Genomic DNA, 18,436 nt, shown 5'->3' on the forward strand with positions numbered 1-18,436 from the left:
CTGCCTCCTCCCTCTACGGAGGGATTCCCCCCCCCCCCCCCCCCCCCACCTACTGTTTGTGTGAGAGAAGTCCCTATGAGAGCTTAAGGGCTCTCATCTCCCATTCATTCCTCTTCTAAAGCCCTGAATTGGCTCAGGCACGTTGGTTAAATTTCAGGTGGCTTTCTTTGCTCCAGGAGTTACATGGTCAAAGATAAAAATATATGCCCAGAAACACGCATTCATCCTGAGTGATGACAAACACGGTTGGAGCTAGAAGTGATTTGTTAGTAGGAAACCTACCTCTGTCTGAGTTATCTTCCATCGCGTGTGGGTTAGGAAATTTGTTTTAAAATAGATCGTGCTTATGCTGTGTGTGGCTGGAAGACAGCCATAAGTTCAGCTATTGGAGCAACTCTGAAAGTGATACACCCTGATCATCCAGAACCTCTGTGAAGGCACACACGGGCTCTGACTCAGACGTCGGGAGGGGGGCTGACACACCATAGATTCCATGAAACACTTTTTTTTTTTTTTTTTGGTAAGGAAACACTATGGACTGTTTGGGGGAAGTGACACGTTCATTACACAGACAGATGTTATGAAAACCTCCCTACTCAAGGGGATGGACTCACCTTTCACCTAATAATAACCTTTCAGTTTGGTAGAGTTGGAATGTACCAGGGCCGAAGAAAATCATGGGTAGTACGGGTCTGGGCTATTTAGCTCTCCAGTGGGGAGATAGTGATGTTTTTGAGGGTTTTTAAGTCCAAGATGCTCAATTTGGGGGGGTTTTCTCCCCTTTTTCATACTTCCAGAGATGGATTTTAGGACCAATAGAGTATGTTCTGGGCTGGCTGTTTGGAAAATAGGATTGAACAGACATGGAAACTAATGTAGATTAGATCGCCAGTTTTTGTTTTGCTCCTTGTGAAGTGGGAAGTGTCAGTGATAGGACATCTGAGTGTATTTATCTGCGTTAAACCTTTGCTGGGACCAGCACTTCACTGATCACAAAATGCAGCATTGAAATGTCACCTCCCCCCTCACATTTCCTGCTGGGCAGACGGGGTTCAGATTCGGTTCTGGAGGGCCATTGGGAAAAGCAACGAAGGCGAGCAAACTTAGCTCTCAGATGAGCCGATGCCTGAGGAAGAGTGCCTGCTAATGTGTCAGGCTTATCTCCATCAGAACATATATCCTAAGAAAAATGGCCCTTGGTTGGTGGAGAGGTCTTATATCCAATGTTGAAAGTTCATCCTGGGAGAACCCTGAGGGTCTAGCTTCCTTCTTCAGCATTTTTACTCTTGGAGAGAACTGATCATTTTGTTTTCTTGGCTAGTAATTTATTCATCACCCCTTTCTCCCTGTCTCATTTTATCATCTAACATGGATTTCTGGGAATTAATAGCCCACTGTTTGCAGTGGTTTGAGCTTCTTGAAGAGTCACAGTGTGCGAATCAAGAGCTTGTTCATTAATTGGCACTACTTGCTGTGACCCATTCAAAAATCCTACCAAGGAGGAAGGTGGTTTGCCCAATTATGAGTATCATTTCCAGGTGCCTCAGCATTGTGTTGGATTTTCCACCAGGCAAGCCTTGACAAACATTTTGAGTGGTTTCCTCCAGGTTCTTCATGGCTGGCCCCCTTTCTCCTGGGGCCTCCGGGGAGAGAGAGAGAGAGAGAGAGAGAGAGAGAGAGAGAGAGAGTGAGTGAGAGAGAGTGAGTGAGTGTCATGGCACCTCTCCTCGTGAGGTCAGGAGAGGAAGGAGACGGCAGGGACTCGCTCATGGAGGGCCCTAAGTGTGATGAATAGCACTAGCTTCACTTGAACTTACCAGTACAACTTGGTGCTAAGGCACAAACAAGTGCATTTTGGGCCATTTTCTGGTCCTTCTTTGGAATTTTAGAAGTCCCATAGCATGGGAGAAATCAGTGTTGTGATTAAGTTCTTGTTAAAACATGAAAAGCAGATTGCAATAGACTAGGTATAAAATATTGCTTAGGAAACTAAAGACAGGGATAGGGCCTGTCTGCAGGGAGAATTGCAACACTGAACCTGTATTTTAGAAACTGGTGACAGTTGTGACTTTAAGAGATCATAATTCAAGGGCTTATCGAAAGTGGCATGTAAATTACATATGTACATATTTTTAAAGTAAGCAATTATTTAGCTTGACTATCTCAGTTCTGAAGTTTAATTTTACAAGTTACAGTTGCAACAAGAAACAACTTGACATGCTCTGGTTATGCAATCATGACAAGAGTGGTTGGATGTAAGCTGGGCTAGGAGGAACGTAGAAAGGAGCACCCAGCCGCGCCTCAGTCAGCAGGTATTAAGAAGTTCCTTTCCTTTTTTTTTTTTAATTTATTTTTTATTTTTTTATGGAATATGTTCCTGGAAAATGGATTTCCTGGGTTGTAGGCCAGTCCCGGAATGTAAAGACTACCTTCTCTATCCACTTGTGAGAGGAGAGGTATCTCCCCCAATCCGAAATGGAAATTCGGAAGAGTAATTGCCCAAGCGACTGGAAGGCAGGCAGCTTTGGTCGTCTTTGCAACCCCAACAGCAACCCCCGTGGTAGCTGGCCCACTCACTACCTTGTACTTGGAAGTTACTCAGTGACTGATTGAATTGAATTGAATTAACCTAATTAGTTAAGGTCCGTAATGTGTCAAAAAACTCCTTGGAAATACATTAGCTGCGGACTTCCATTTTAATAAATCAGTATGAGAGCCTATTAAGAGCTCCATATTCTGCCTCAGGTAGGATTTTTTTAGCTGTTGAAGAGTATTTGACAGGCCAGAAAACATACCAGATTACTGGATTTTCTAGTCAGGGGCATGTTGATTTGGATTATATATAATATCCATCTTTGACAAATATTTCTTCACTCAGTAGCGTGAAGTGTGACTGCCGTCTTTATTTCTTTTGTCCAAGGGGTTCAGTGAGTAACAGCGCCTCCTACTGAAAGGGTGCATTACGGTTTTCAGAGTCCTTTCATGTATCTTGTACCTTGTCTTACCGGACTTTGTGCTGGAGCCATGGCACTTAGGGTTTCCTGTGTTGGAATCTCTCCCAGAACGTGCCTGGATCTAGGAGTGGGGGAGAGGGTCTGGGGAGACTCAGGTAGTCCCAACTCTTGGTTTACCAGATTTTTCCAAGGGAGGCAGTAATCAATAGTCACTGCTGCTTCTTCTAAAATAACTTAAAATGGGGAAAGTGGAGACCTGCCTCCTGCAGTGAGCTCCCCAGGCCACTAGCGACCCTTGACTCTGCCTCTTAACTGCCTTAGCTGCCTGTTAACCTTGCTCCTTTGCCAAATATCCCTTTCACCTTTCTGTCGTTTCAGGAGTGTTAACATGGCTTCCCGTCCCACAGATTTTCACCCATATGCTTTCTTGCTTCTTACCCTTCCACCTTACTTTTGCCTGCGAGACTTGGGTATTTTGTATTTGAACAATCACTTTTCCAGTGTTTTAACCCCATCCCCAGGCCCACTTTCTCCTTGACTCCTCCCACCTCTGCTCAAGCTTAGACTTCTGGCATCCAGGGTGCTGTCTTCCTTCTGCCCTCAGGGCCCCTCTACCTTGTCCTACTTTGCCCTACATCTTCCTTATTAATCCCACCCACTTCTCTCCATCAAGCCTTTAGATCTTCCAGCAGGTTCCTGCCTGTGCCTGTTTCACAGGCTCATGCCATCTTAGTGAATGCATTTATAGCATTCATGAGTTCAAGTCCACATGGGATCAGAGCACCCCCGAGTTTAGGGATCTTTTTGCCTTTGTGTTCAATTTTGACTTCACTATATTTTGGATTTTGTGAGGTTCTTAGGCCATTTAATAATAGCTGAGGTACTTTGCATCTTCACTTAGCTATTTTTTTAAATTTTATTTAATGTTTTTATTTATTTTTGAGAGAGACAGAGACAGAATGCAAGTGGGTTAGGGGCAGAGAGAGAGAGACACACACACAGAATCTGAAGCAGGCTCCAGGCTCTGAGCTGTCAGCACAGAGCCCAAGGTGGGGCTTGAACTCATGAGCTGTGAGATCATGACCTGAGCTGAAGTCAGACGCTCAACTGACTGAGCCACCCAGGTGCCCCCTCACTTAGCTATTATATCCAGTGTTGGATAATAAAGGACCATCTCAGTGATGACTGTTATTTTTCAAGATGTGGATAACAAATCTTGAAAAGCATTTCAGAGATTTTCTTCATGGCACCATTGAAAGGTGTTGCTGCGTACCAAAATCTGTTTACTGATGACAGAAGTAGAATGCCTTGTTTAATGTCATCCTCATTACTTGTTTTTTTCTCCTTTGGTTAAATAAATATTACTGTAAATTGAACCAACTTTTTCCTCATCTGTTATGGTTTTACTGCTCTCCGTGAAAATTTTAGAAGCTTACAGGACACATTTATGCCAAGTAAGGATTCTTTAGCAAAGACCTGATACTGTTGGTTCTCCCCGTACGTTTGTTTGTAGCCTACGTCAGCCCCATCAGTAGGGAGTCAGTGGGAGAAAAAGTATTAATGGGGACAACTACTAGAAAAACATATCCTATTGACTCATTGCATACATAGTTGGGTTGGTCTTTTTATAAAACTGTACTTCACAAGTAGGTCCAACACTAGTTATGCAATATCCTGAGTGCTCTAGGGCTTTGGAAGAAGGTGCTTTAAAGCAGAGCAGGAAAAATGGTAAGAATTCCCTTTCGGTGATAGATCTGTGTGTTGCTGGACTGTGATGGATACTGCAGTAGTTTTAGTGTTACTTCACTGATAAACCCCGTGTTAGGACATACTCCACCCCACTCGGTGACTGACATGGTCTTTCCCACCTGAGCTGGGTAGGGAGGAGGTCATGAGAAGTTTAGTCTTTCCTGGAGTGTGGGGACCTTTTTCATTCCAGTCGTCACAGATGCTAGAGTGTATGACAGCTACTCCTGGACCCGGGTTGATAAGGAAGGAGGTCCGTATATGGGTTTTTTACAGTGCAGTGGAACCCCCTCTATTGACACGATTTCTAAATTTTTTTAATGTTTATTTATTTTTGAGAGAGAGAGAGAGAGAGACAGAGCGTGAGCAGGGGGAGGGGCAGAGAGAGAGGGAGACAGAATTCGAAGTAGTCTCCGGGCTTTGAGCTCCGAGCTGTCAGCCAAGAGCCTGATGCGGGGCTCGAGCCCACGAACCGTGAGATCATGACCTGAGCCGAAGTCGGACGCTTAACCGACTGGGCCACCCAGGCACCCCGACACTACTAGTTTTTTTTTTTTTTTTTCAACGTTTATTTATTTTTGGGACAGAGAGAGACAGAGCATGAACGGGGGAGGGGCAGAGAGAGAGGGAGACACAGAATCGGAAACAGGCTCCAGACTCTGAGCCATCAGCCCAGAGCCTGACGCGGGGCTCGAACTCACGCACCGCGAGATCGTGACCCGGTTGAAGTCGGACGCTTAACCGACTGCGCCACCCAGGCGCCCCCGGACACTACTAGTTTTAAAACGAGAAGATTGAAAGGCCAGGTGTGGAGCAAGGAGATGCTGCATGCTGCCAGGCTGTGGCTTGCAGAGAACTTTTCAAAGACACAGATAGTTAATACATGCCAAGAGGTGACTTCAGCAGTTCTGTCTGAACGTTCTGCCAGAAGCAATTTCCCTAAAATAATTTTGTAACAGTTCTTACAGTGAAAAGGTTATACAGGAATAAGCAACATGTATCTCATTATATGTTTTAGAAAGATACTATTACTATTTTGATGAAGGGGATGAGAATCCAGGAACCTCTTTGAGTCACTTAGTATTTGCTGAAAATTCAGATGTTCTGGTTTCTGTGCCAGGCCTTCATGGCAGTATAGACAGAGCTTCCAAAACAAATCTTCTGCTTATCCTTGGTGGCCTCCCTAGCACCCTCCCCAACACTGCCTTGAGATCTCAGGTCTCAGATCAGATCCTGTCTCTGACCCTTTGCTGACCATAAGAGACCCTCCTCCTTTGCCTTCCGTGAATGCTCATAGCACTTACTTGATGTTTGTTTGTTTCTGTATTAGTTTTGATTTGCATTAATGTGTTTTTTGTCACCCCACCCAGTTATAAGATCTCTCGTGCCCCCTGGGCATGTATTATGCTAAGCGAATGGCTGTTGGTTGGTTGACAGCTGGTCATTGGTTTGAAGCTCAGAATTTTTCTCTGTGGAGACCTTGCTCCCATTCAAAACCCTCTTTAACCAAATGAGGAAGTATAGTGTGGGATGAGAAAAGATAATGGGAATTTTTAAATTCGTGTGTTGGCCAAGATTAAGGCATGTAATCTTTCTTACTCACTCAGATAATTTATTAAACAAACATTTGCTTTTGTTGATGACGCTTCATGTCATCCCGTGCCTGGCACTGGAGAGATGCTGGAGATACAGATAAAGAGGCCTGGCCTTGCCTTTGTGGACTCCTCAGACCAGCGTGTGAATTGACATGCAAACACATGACATGTGGTAAACGGACACTGCTTTGTGAGGTGAGGGAACAAAGGAGCGGATTCTCTCTAGAGGTAGGCTGACCATGTTCCCTGGGACAGCCCTGGACTGTGCCTGGTGTTCAACTTGGGGTTTTTTTGTTTTTTTGGTTTTTTTGTTTTTTTTTTAGAGAGAGAGAAGGCACAATTGAGCAAGGGGCAGAGAGAAAGAGAGAGAGAGGGAGAATCCCACGAGGGGCAGAGAGAGAAAGAGAGGGAGAGAGAAAAGTGAGGCTTACCCAAAGCGGGGCTTATGCTCACCTGAAGCCCAGGACTCAAGCTCACCTGATGTGGGATTCAAACTCACACACCGTGAGATCATGACCTGGACCGAAATCAGATGCTTAATGACTGAGCCACCTAGGCGCCCTCAACATAGGTCTTAATATACCCCTTTGGCCCTTAAAAGTCTCCCAGTTTTTACTCCCAGACGGTACTCCTACATAGTAAATCATGTGATTCCCCAACATAGAGAAGGCTTCATAGTTGGGATGACACTCAAGCTACACAAGAGTCCTCTAGGGTATTGTTTACATTTCTAAAAATATTGAGGGCGGCTAACGTTGTCTTTCTAACTATTTTTTTCACATTACCGTGGATTCATAGACTAGTTCACAGACTGGCATATGGGGATAAAGGGGTTTATGGGCAAAGGGAAGAGGAAGTAGGGTATTTCGGGCAGAAGACACCATGCATCATGTGGAGACGTATGGATGTGGGTCCTCATGGCTGGGCTTTCCACATGTGATGGAACACAGTGGGAGATGAGGCTGTGTGGTTCCTCAGCCTCATGGTAGAGAGTTTGGACTTATTGCCCAAAATGTAAGCAGTGAGAAGCATTGAAAGATTGTAAACAGGGGAGAGACATCATTGGCATTATAGATAGTTTCTTTCAAGTGTGGGTAAGAGACTAGAGGGGAACAGACTGGAGTCAGAGCAGAGGAACTCTGGTCCTAACTGGGTGAGAGCTGATGGGCACTGAGTTAATGCCTGAATATGGAAAAGAAGGACAGGCAGGAAAGGCATTTAGGAAGCAAGATTGGTGGGACCTGGTGACAAATTGGGACTGGAGAGTGAAGAAAGGGGTAATGGATAATTACAAAATTTCTGGATGGATCGTTCTGTCTTTTACTGCGATGAAGAGTTCATGCATTGAGAGGAAAGATTATTAACTCAGTTTGGAGTATGTTGAGTTTTAGGTGCTCATATGCTTTTAGACGGAGATATACTGAAATTCTGGTCTAGATTTCAGAGGAGAGAAGGGGTGAGAATTAGGGTTTGATCTCAGTCATCATTTCTTAGGGAATTATTCCCTGGCCTCCATGATGAGGTTAGATCCCTCTAGTCTCTCTCTCTCTCTCTCTCTCCCTCTCTTTTAAGTAATTTATTTATTTTGAGGGGTGGGGAGGGGAGAAGAGCCCATATGAAAGAGGGAGAGGCAAAAAGGGAGAGAGAGAATCCCAGCTCCCTGCTGTCAGCATAGAGCCTGATGCAAGGCTCAATCTCACGAACCGTGAGATCATGAGCTGAGCTGAAATCAAGAGTCAGATGCTTAATTGACGAAGCCTCCGAGGGGCCCCTCCTCTATTCTGTCTTCTAACTGCACCATACACCTTGCCTGCATATACTTACCATAATCTTTGTGATTCTTCATTACCCACCTCCACCCCCCAATGGAGGGTGGATGCCCATTTACCACGAAGGTAAAAGTATATCTGTTTTTAATTCTCTTGTATCCCCATGACAACTACCACACAATTGGTGCCTAGCATGTATTTGTTGAATGAATGAATGAATGAATGAGAGAATCTTTGTAAATTTGGTAGTTGAAGCTATGTGGCTTAGCATGAGATTGCCCAGGGAAAGGAGAAGAAAACACTAGTCTTTAGGGCTGTGATGGGAAAAGGAGAGTGAAAGAGAATGAACAGAGCAAGAGAATCAGCATGTGGTCAGAATGGTCCAGTGAAGAAGCAAAACAATATAGAAATAGAAGTAATAGAATAGAAATAGAAATAATAGAATAGAAAACAAGAGGTTTTCTCAGAATTTGGAATTCTGTTGTTAAATAAAAGTGGAAATGTTTACCTTATGGAAGATGTCAAGATATGGGTACTTAGCTTTGTAACGTCATGTTAGCTTGTGCGACATGCAAAGTTTGATGTTTACCACTTTGGTCATTTTATATGTTGGGATTCTGGGGTTTGCTTTATATAATTTATACTGGCATCTGATGTACTAAAATTTGAGGCCATATTTTGGGAGGATGATGAAATAGTGCAGTGTTTAATCATTGTGAATTTATGAGTGTGCACATTGATTTAAGGGGTTCAAATACTTGAGTGTTTACATTCTACTTGATCAGGGACATTAACAGTTAAAGATGCATTAAGTTATAACATTGTAACAAAGGATGGCTAATTGATCCTACAAGCCTTGAGTAGCAATGTCATTAAAGCTTTGTCTTAAAATAAGAGGCTCTTATCATGGGGTCTGATTTTTACTTGTTTTCAGTCTCTACTGAGAGACTCAGGGTGGAGATGGGTGAGGGATCAGGGCACTGGAAAGAGGGAGGGCTTTGAATTCAGCACATTCTATCCCAGTTCTACCACCCCTTAACTCTAGCTGCATGATCTTGAATAACAATGGCAATAATTGACAGTAGTAATAATAAAAGCTGACATGTATGGAGTAGCTCACTCTGTGCCTGGGTACTGTGCTAAGTACATTATATGCATTCATGTACTTCTTTAATGCTTGCGACAGCCTTATGAGGAACTTTCTACCATTACCTCTACTTTGTGGATAAGGAAGAACTGAGGCTCAGGGACTTTTTTTCTTTTCTTTATTTATTTTCTTTTTAAATTTTTTTTTTTTTTATTTTGAGAGAGTGTGCATGCAAGCAGGGCAGAGGGGTGGGGTGGGGGGGAGAGAAAATCCCAAGCAGGCTTTATTCTCAGTGTGGAGCCTGTCACCGGGCTCAATCTCACGACTGCAAGGACCTGAGCCGAAATCAACAGGCAGATGCTTAACCACTGAGCTACCCAGGCGCTCCCAAAGATACCTGTATCTTTATTTATAGACTCCCTTTTTCTATTTTTCCCCTCTTCTGAGAAGTTTCTTTCCTGGCAGTTTATTTGTTGAAGAAACAGGGATTTGTTCTATAGGAGTTCCTGCATTCTGTAGTTTGCTGATTGCATCTTCTTTCTTGGTGCTCTTCACTTTATTTTCCTGTTTCTCTTATTTGCTGTAAACCGATCAGATAGTTTGGCAAGGGGACGTCACAAAAAGTGTGATGTGCTTCCTGGTATAGCGCTTCAGGAGCCACACGTGCCTTCTTGTTTCTTCTTTTAGGAAAGCAGTGGATTTAGGTGTTGTCAGCCTGATCCCCATTATCAAGTTTCCCCATCAAGAACTATTGATGGTCATCGTCTAGATACATTGTTTCAGTAAAGGTTGTAAAAATGATGATATTCTGCCATCCGGTCTACACTTGTTAGCTGGAGTTTTCCTATCAAGAAGAAATGAGCCATATCAGTTATTTGGTTGCCTCACAGTATAGCTTATATGGGAAAATTAATGCTTGGTTTTATTCCCTCATTTTAAGTAATATTCAGAATCATGCCTTCATTTTCTAGAAGAAGAAAGATTTTTTTTTTTAAGTATTCTGAACTCGTGGACTTTAATACAGTTTATGTGTTTCTATCCCTTGCAGTTATCTCTTTCAAAGCTTGAATTATCTTTGGCACATGGAAGACTTTTTAAATTGGCTTCTGATTTTTTTTTTTTTTTGACATGACTGTAGTGGTTTTTGGTGACAGTTTTCCTTGCTAGTATAACAAGATATGTCAGACTTACCTAGTACTTTTTCTATTTCAGATTGTTTTTAGTGGTACATGGTATTTAGAGACCACAGTCCAGGTGTTAGGAGTTCTCATTTCCTCTGGGCAGGTCATTGTTCAATGGATAGAGTTATGGAAATAAACATATGTGTATGTATAGGTATGTGTTTGTGTACGTGTGTATGTGTGACATATATGACATGCCCTATTATTCCTATTTAATATAAGCAAACATCTTCATTTCCCCCTCTTAGAAAAAAAGTAGCATATTATAGTTCTGCACCTTGCTTTTTGCATTTAATACTGTATTTTAGAGATCACTCTGGAGCCATATGTAAAGTTTTTCATTGTATTTTACAACTGCAGAGACTCTATTGTGTAAATATACCAAACTTTATTCATTTGGATATATGGTTGTTCTGGTCTTTTGCTGTTACATTGTAGTAAGAATGATTGTTTTTGTTGGTGGAGGTTTATTTGCAAATCAAACATAAAGCCTAGACTAAAACATGATTTTTCCTTAACTAAACGGATAGGTGAATGGACAGTGCTGGCAATTTTTTCCCCTGCTTATCATTTGTGTTTTATCTCTGATTATGTTTTCTTTTTCTTTTTTAAAAAGTTTTTTATTCACGTAATCTCTGTATTCAACATGGGGCTTGAACTCATGACCCTGAAATTAAGTAACCTGCTCTTCTGACTGAGTCAGCCATGCATCCCAGACTGTGTGTTTTATTTTTTTATGTTTTTTTTTTTTTTTTTGAGAGATAGCCTGTGTACCAGAGTGGGGGGACACAGAGAGAGAGGGGGCCAGAGGATCCAAAGCGGGTTCATGCTGACAGTAGGGAGCCCAATGTGAGGCTCAAATTCGTGAACTGTGAGATCATGACCTGAGCCACCCCGGTGCCGCAGATTATGTTTTTTTAATGTAAATTTTTTCTTTGATGTAGTCAGTTTTATTAGTCTTTCTTTTATTGCCTCTTGGATTTGAATGATGATGCAGAAAAAAAATTTTTTAGAAACCACATATGAACATTTTTAGTAGCCACATTAAAGAAAGTAAAAAGAAACAGGTGAAATGAATTTAATAATATATTTTCTTTAATCAAATATATCAAAAATATTATCACCTCAATAACTAATCAGTCTTTTTAAATTATTATTTTTATCTTTTATTTTTTTTTTTAACATTTATTTACTTTTGAGAGACAGCATGAGCTGGGGAGAGGCAGAGAGAGAGGGAGACCCAGAATCTGAAGCAGGCTCCAGGCTCCAAGCTGTCAGCACAGAGCCTGACGTGGGGCTTGAACTCACAAGCTGTGAGATCATGACCTGAGTTGAAGTAGGATGCCTAACCGACTGAGCCACCCAGGAGCCCCAGTATTTTTAAATTATTAATGAGAGGAAGGGAGGCAAACCACGAGAGAGTCTTAAATACAGAGAACAAACTGAAGGTGGATTGGGGGGTGGGGGAGAGGGGAAAATGGGTGATGGGCATGGAGGAGGGCACTTGTTGGGATGAGCACTGGGTGTTGTATGTAAGCCAATTTGACAATAAATCATATTCATTAAAAATACATTATTAGTGCGATATTTTACATTTTTTTCCATGCTAATTTTTCAAGAACTGATGTGTGTTTTATCCTATTGTACACTTCAGTTTGGTGACGAAAGTTTCATAATCAGTACTTGATTTAGACTTCATAAAATATGCTTTTGGAAAAGCAAATTCACATAACCGGGTTGTTCCAAGCATACATGAAAATTTTCCAATAACTGAGTTAAGTATTTTAAAATTTCAATTTAAGTTAATTAAAATAGATTAAACTGCCAGTTTAGTTCCTCAGTTACAGTTAACCACATTTCAAGTGCTTAGTAGCCACATGTGGATAATGACTAACCTGTTGGACATCCATATTTTCTTTTAGTACTTGTGTGGTTTTATCATTAACATTTCAGTCTGTGGCAACCTGTTTGGGATTTATTTTGTTGTATGGGGAATGGATCTAATTTTCTCTTTTTCTACATGGCTCTCTAGATATCAAAAGCCACTTATTAGAAGTCCCATCTTTTTTCCCACTGATTTGAGATGTGCCCCTATCAGACACTTAATTTTCGTAAGTATTTAATTGGCTGTCTTTCTGCATTTTCTACTCTGTTCAATTGATCTGTCCCTTCATGTTCCAGTACCCTACTGTTTTACTCATAGAGGTGGTTTAATAGGTTTTAACATTAAAACCACGATGAGTTACCATTTCATCCCTACCAGATTGTATCTGTCACCGTGAATCACTGTGCAAGGATATGGAGCAGAGAGAATATGCATATGATGCTGGTGGCCATATAAACTGGTGTAATGATTTTGGAATGAAGTTTGGGGTACCTTGTAAAATGGTCCCCTGATCCTGTTAGTCTTTAGGGTAGCAGAACAAATTGCAGGCCTGGAGTGGGAACTGTTTTGTCTCATGACTTTAGTTTGTCATTCTGAGATGATATTTTATATAAGTAGGGTTGTGAAGAACATTGGGAAACATGGCCTCAGAGAAACTCTTACACGTCTGCAGGAAAGCTCGCAGCAATGCTATTCACAACAGTAAAATACTGAAATATGTCCATAGGCCTGTTGACGGTATATGGAGAAAGGAAATTGTGATACATTTATCATAAACAGCAGTGAGGGTAGCTGACAACTGTGTGTATCAACAGGGAAGAATCTCATAAGCATGATGTTGAGTGGAAAAGCAAGATAGAAGATAATATAGTGTGATTCCATTCATGTACAATTCCAAAAATGCTAAACTAAAGCGATACATTGTTTAAGGATTGACTCATATACGGAAAGATTATAAAAAAGAGCAAGGGAGCAGTGATTCCTTCCTAGGGGTGAAAGATAGGGTGTGATTAGGAATGGCTCCACCTGGGACGTCCAAGGTCCTTGTAATAGTCTACAGGTAGGTAATAGAGACGTTCATTTTGCTTTTATACATTGAGTTGTGCATGTGTTACGTGGCTGTTTCATCGCAAAAGAGAAGGAAAACAACAGCAAAAGTCCAAACCCAGGAATAGGCTAGATTACGCAGAGCTCAAGTAATTAAATTGACGCCTGAGAAAAGCTGCTGTTAGATATGAAGCACTTGGCTTTGTTCATTTCTTATTTAGTGACAGTGACTTTTTTTTTTTTTTTTAAGACAGAAATTTGCTTTTCATGTCTGGGTCAGGCATCAAGAAATATGTCCTTACGTTCTTGTGTGGAGTACATACATGAGTGACTGTTAGTTATATCTCCAGGCACAACTACTGACAGAGTCATGGGTTCGTTGACATTTAAGTAATTTTTTTTAACCACTTATGCAAAATATCCTCATGGCCAATTCTAAACTGTATTCAGAGAGAGATGATTTTTGAAGGGATAGCATCATGAATAGGAAACATTAATTAAGCATATGCTGTATGCCAGATGCAGTGTCTACATGAACTCATTTAATCTAGGTGATAGTCCCATGAAGAATTACATATGGACTTCATGTTACTGATGAATAAACTGACACTCAGAGAGGCTAAGCCACACAGAAGATTACATGATGTCAAGAAGTCAACAGGAAGTACATGATGGAGTTTTCATGAAGGTTCATCTGGCCACAAATCCCATGTTCCCAACTTCTGTTCCAGAGTATCTTTTTAAGAACTCCAGGTGCTAATCTGTCCTTTTGCTCAATGGTGGCCGACCCCCAAAAAGTTAGTATTTAAAAACAATTTTTTTTAATGTTTATTTATTATTGAGAGAGAGACACAGAACATGAGCAGGGGAGGGGCTGAGAGACAGAGAGACACAGAATCTGAAGCAGGCTCCAGGCTCTGAGCTGTCAGCACAGAGCCTGACGCGGGGCTCGAACTCACAAACCGCGAGATCGTGACCTGAGCCGAAGTCGGACGCTTAACCGGAGCCACCCAGGCGCCCCAAAGAGTTAGTATTTTTTTTTTTTTAATTTTTTTTAACGTTTATTTATTTTTGAGACAGAGAGAGACAGAGCATGAACGGGGGAGGAACAGAGAGAGAGGGAGACACAGAATCGGAAGCAGGCTCCAGGCTCTGGGCCATCAGCCCAGAGCCCAACGCGGGGCTCGAACTCACGGAGAGTGAGATCGTGACCTGAGCTGAAGTCGGAGACTCAACCGACTGAGCCACCCAGGCGCCCCAAAGAGTTAGTATTTTTTTTTTTTTCAACGTTTATTTATTTTTGGGACAGAGAGAGACAGAGCATGAATGGGGGAGGGGCAGAGAGAGAGGGAGACATAGAATCGGAAACAGGCTCCAGGCTCCGAGCCATCAGCCCAGAGCCTGACGCGGGGCTCGAACTCACAGACCGCGAGATCGTGACCTGGCTGAAGCCGGACGCTTAACCGACTGCGCCACCCAGGCGCCCCAAGAGTTAGTATTTTTAAATCGTTAAAATTTCAGAGAGGAAAACCTTGAATCCATTGTGGCAGCTCTTCACAATGTCTATGTGAATTTTTGACATGTGTTAAAGTTTGCTCCTCTTTGGTGGCTTTGAGCAGTTGCTCTCTCCCCCTGTGATGTGTCCTTTCAGAGACTTGATGGCCTTAAAGGGTTTGACTGAGCAATGGGACACCTGCTGGGGTGGATTCTGTTTGTTTTCTGATTTGAAGCCTCTCCTAGTTTTCCATTCTTAGGATTAGGCTGCACCCTGAAACCGTCTCGACTATGCCTGTGCAAAACCTTTGCAGCCCCTCTTCCCTTCTGAGGCTGAGACTGAGATTATATGTATCTATTTCTTCAACTTGTCAAAATTTTAAAACCTTTTTTTCCCCTTGGTTTTGCCTTAGATGTCCCAAATTGTAATGTCAGCAAACGAAGCTCATTCCCTAGTGATTTATCTGAGTCAGTACTTGGCATGGTCTGATCAGACCCAGCGCTAATAATTATTATTAGGCTTTTCAAGTTTGCCTTCAAAATCCCCCCATTGCTACAACCTCTTCTTTCCACTGGTATTTTCATGAGCAAACACAGCTGATGAAGGGGATAGGGTGGGAAGGAACATTCAAATGAACATTTGGTTGCTAGGGAACCTGGCTTACTCAGGATTTGTGACTTCCCAAAATGATGTAGACATTATGGCAGAGCTACTTGAGATCTCTGTCCTCTTCAGGTTAGTGTGCCTTCAGCTTGGGAGCCAACCAAAGCTCCCAAAGCTGCTTGGCTTCTTCTGTGAAGGCTGTTGGACTTGCTGTCTTGTGGGAGTGTATGTGGCGAAAAACTTTTTTCTAATCAAAATGAGAAGGTCAGCGTAAAGTGAAGGTGGCTAATCCCCAGCTCATCTTGCAATCTGTAGATGTGTGTGTGCCTTTCCAAGCCCTAGGAAGATAGTTGCTTTTTTTATAATACTGAAGCTATCTTTACATATTTCTTCTATTTTCATTATATTTGAGTCTCTACCAAGTTTGCTTTAGCTTCTAATGTCAAGAAAAATACTTTCCCTTCATATGATCTCAAGCAAGAGTTTTATGATTCTCTGTGTGAAGATAAAACCTCTTGCAACTGTTTTGGTTTTTTACTTTTTGTTATAATAGCTCAGACTAACCCAGGTTTCAAAGGAACCAGATAGCATTAAATAAACTCCCATGATTAGCAAAAAAGTAAAATGAATATATCCAGAAATGAAATGGCATGTGAGATTCATATTTGTTTTCCATCACTTGTTTAGATCTTGTAATAATGATTTTGAGGGCTCTTTTTTGGCATATCTGGTGTTTTTGCTATAAGCTTTGTTGCTGCAAGCATTTTCACTGCAAACATTTTTGCCAGATAATTGGCCATAAGGAAGTTGTGCCATAAAAGAATCACATACAAAAAAAGAGGGACATTCATTAAAAAGGACATAGTGAAACATAAAAAATGAGTAACAAGGTTAGAGAGACTTTACTGCGAGATACAAAATGTTTGAATACACACAAAATGTATAGTACTGATTCACAGCAGTGCTGCGCTAATGACTGATTTTTTGTGTGTTTTTTGGTGAAGTGTACTTAGGCCCTTATCTTCAAAGTCTTTTGTATATAATTTCTTTTTGGCTTGTTGATTGATCTTCTCATTCAGCATCACACTTTTCCTTCTTTTGCTAATGTGACTTCCTTCATTAAGAAACGTCTGTTTCCAAATACTAGGATATATATTTGTAAATGACCTTTTGTTGTGCCGTGATGAAAACCTACACTGTTGTTCTTGGCATCTTGTCATATGTCCGTTGATAGAGGTTCCAAAGTTCCATGGGAAATGTGTGTCCCAAACTCTGTGCCACTGTTGAGACCACAGTGAGGGTTAAGATTTATATAATATAAAAATGGGAGTACTGCATCAATGGAGAAATGAAACCACACTGTCAGCCAGTTGATGAAAGCAACAGACTGTCAGACCACACTGTCAACTGGTTATTTTTTTTATCTTTTACACAGAGTTGCCTTACGGCCAATTGGCTGTGCAGCAAAAATGCTCGCGTCAGAGACAGGTTTACAGCCAAACTACCTAGGACTCTTCTTGGGATCTCACATGTTGTCCACCAAAAAAAATGGGATTAGAGTGAGGGTTGAGGGGTAATGATCTTGGAAAAGCAGAAAAAGAACCCCTGGTATTGATGATCAAGTGTTGTGCATCGGAGAATAACCTACAGTAGAACGTGTGGAAGATCATTTGTTAAGTGACATGGAGGGATCTCAGAGTTCCGAGGGAAATGCAGGTAAATTCAGTTCAGTTGACACTGCTTGTCTTCTCCACACGTCCTGAAGATGACCTTGTAATTTACAGAAATACATTCAGTCCGGGCCCATACCACCCTGAGTGTGCCGGATCTCATCCGATCTTGGAAGCTAAGCAGGGTCGGGCCTGGTTCGTACTCGCACGAGAGACCACGCGATTGAATATAGAAATGCATTCAAACTGTGCTTTCCTGATTGCTCCTTTAAAGGACTGCTGACAAAGGACAGGAGCCTCACTCTGTTACATTGTGCTTTAGTGGGCCAGCTGCATGCGTGTAAAGAGTCAAGGGAAGAGATTAAGTGGCCTTTTTCCCTCGCCACACTGTCCCCTACCCCCCTTTCTTTATGAACTTGAGTCTTTGATGTGAACTGTGACTATGACATATGTCTAAAATGAGTGAGAAAAATTAAGTCGGTACCTAAATGGTATTTCCCATAATTGAATGAATATACAACTACATTTGGTAACATTTAATATGAAAAACTCAGAAAATCTCTCAGGTGAGATTATCTTTCTAAGCTAAGCAAAACGTCCCCCATGGGTCCCATCCGGTGCTCTGTCACCTCCGCTTAGCGCCGAGTGCATGTATTAAACACAGGCGTGCACCGTAGTTCAGAAATCCACAAATGCCATTTTCCCTCTGAAGTAAATAAAATACATCGGCTTAGGTTATTTCAATAGCTCTTTTTTTTTTTTTTAAGTGTATTTACTTTGAGAGAGAGAGAGCACGCATGAGAGAGCAAGTGAGGGAGTGGTACAGAGAGAGGGAGCGAGAGAATCCCAAGCAGGCCCCGCACTGTCGGGTCAGAGCCCCATGCGGGGCTCGATCTCACAAACCCGCGAGATCATGACCTGAGCCGAAATCAAGAGTCGAATGCTTAAGTGACTGTGTCACTCGGGTGCCCCTCGATAGGTCTTCTATATCTCTTACCTGCTTACCTTTGAAGCAAAATGGGGTTTTTGTTTTGTTTTGTTGTGTTTTCCCTTAGGGCCGTAAGAAGGGACTGGGGCATTTAAGAAATGTGCCAGGTCTCTAGCAAATCATTGATGGCAGCTGGGATGCCACATGAACATTATGTTTGATGTAGGTGTTTATCTTTTTTTATCCCATGTAAAGAAGTCTAAAATAAAAAGTTACATATCTTCATTGCGCTGGTAGTCATGGTGAGGTCATGATGAAGTCGTGGTGAAGAAGACCCAGGGTCTGGTTTTTGCATTGCAAGGGCTTAGGGACTGCCAGTGGATGTCGGATGGAGCAGGGGGTCGTGACCTTCCACTCTCAGGGGTCAGAAACCATCAGGTGACCTGTGAGGAGTCTGGGTTCTCATTTTCACATTT

The 18,436-nt window shown here is 42.0% G+C and overlaps 1 protein-coding gene across 1 annotated transcript in view; it reads left to right on the forward strand.

Moving 5' to 3' along the window:
* CE4H1orf21 (chromosome E4 C1orf21 homolog) overlaps nucleotides 1–18,436 on the forward strand; it is a 230,421-nt gene that overhangs the window by 848 nt on the left and 211,137 nt on the right. The window lies entirely within an intron of this gene.

Source organism: Puma concolor, chromosome E4 (genome assembly GCF_028749965.1).
Source record: "Puma concolor isolate L17-30 chromosome E4, mPumCon1.1.hap2, whole genome shotgun sequence".
Lineage (NCBI taxonomy): Eukaryota > Metazoa > Chordata > Mammalia > Carnivora > Felidae > Puma > Puma concolor.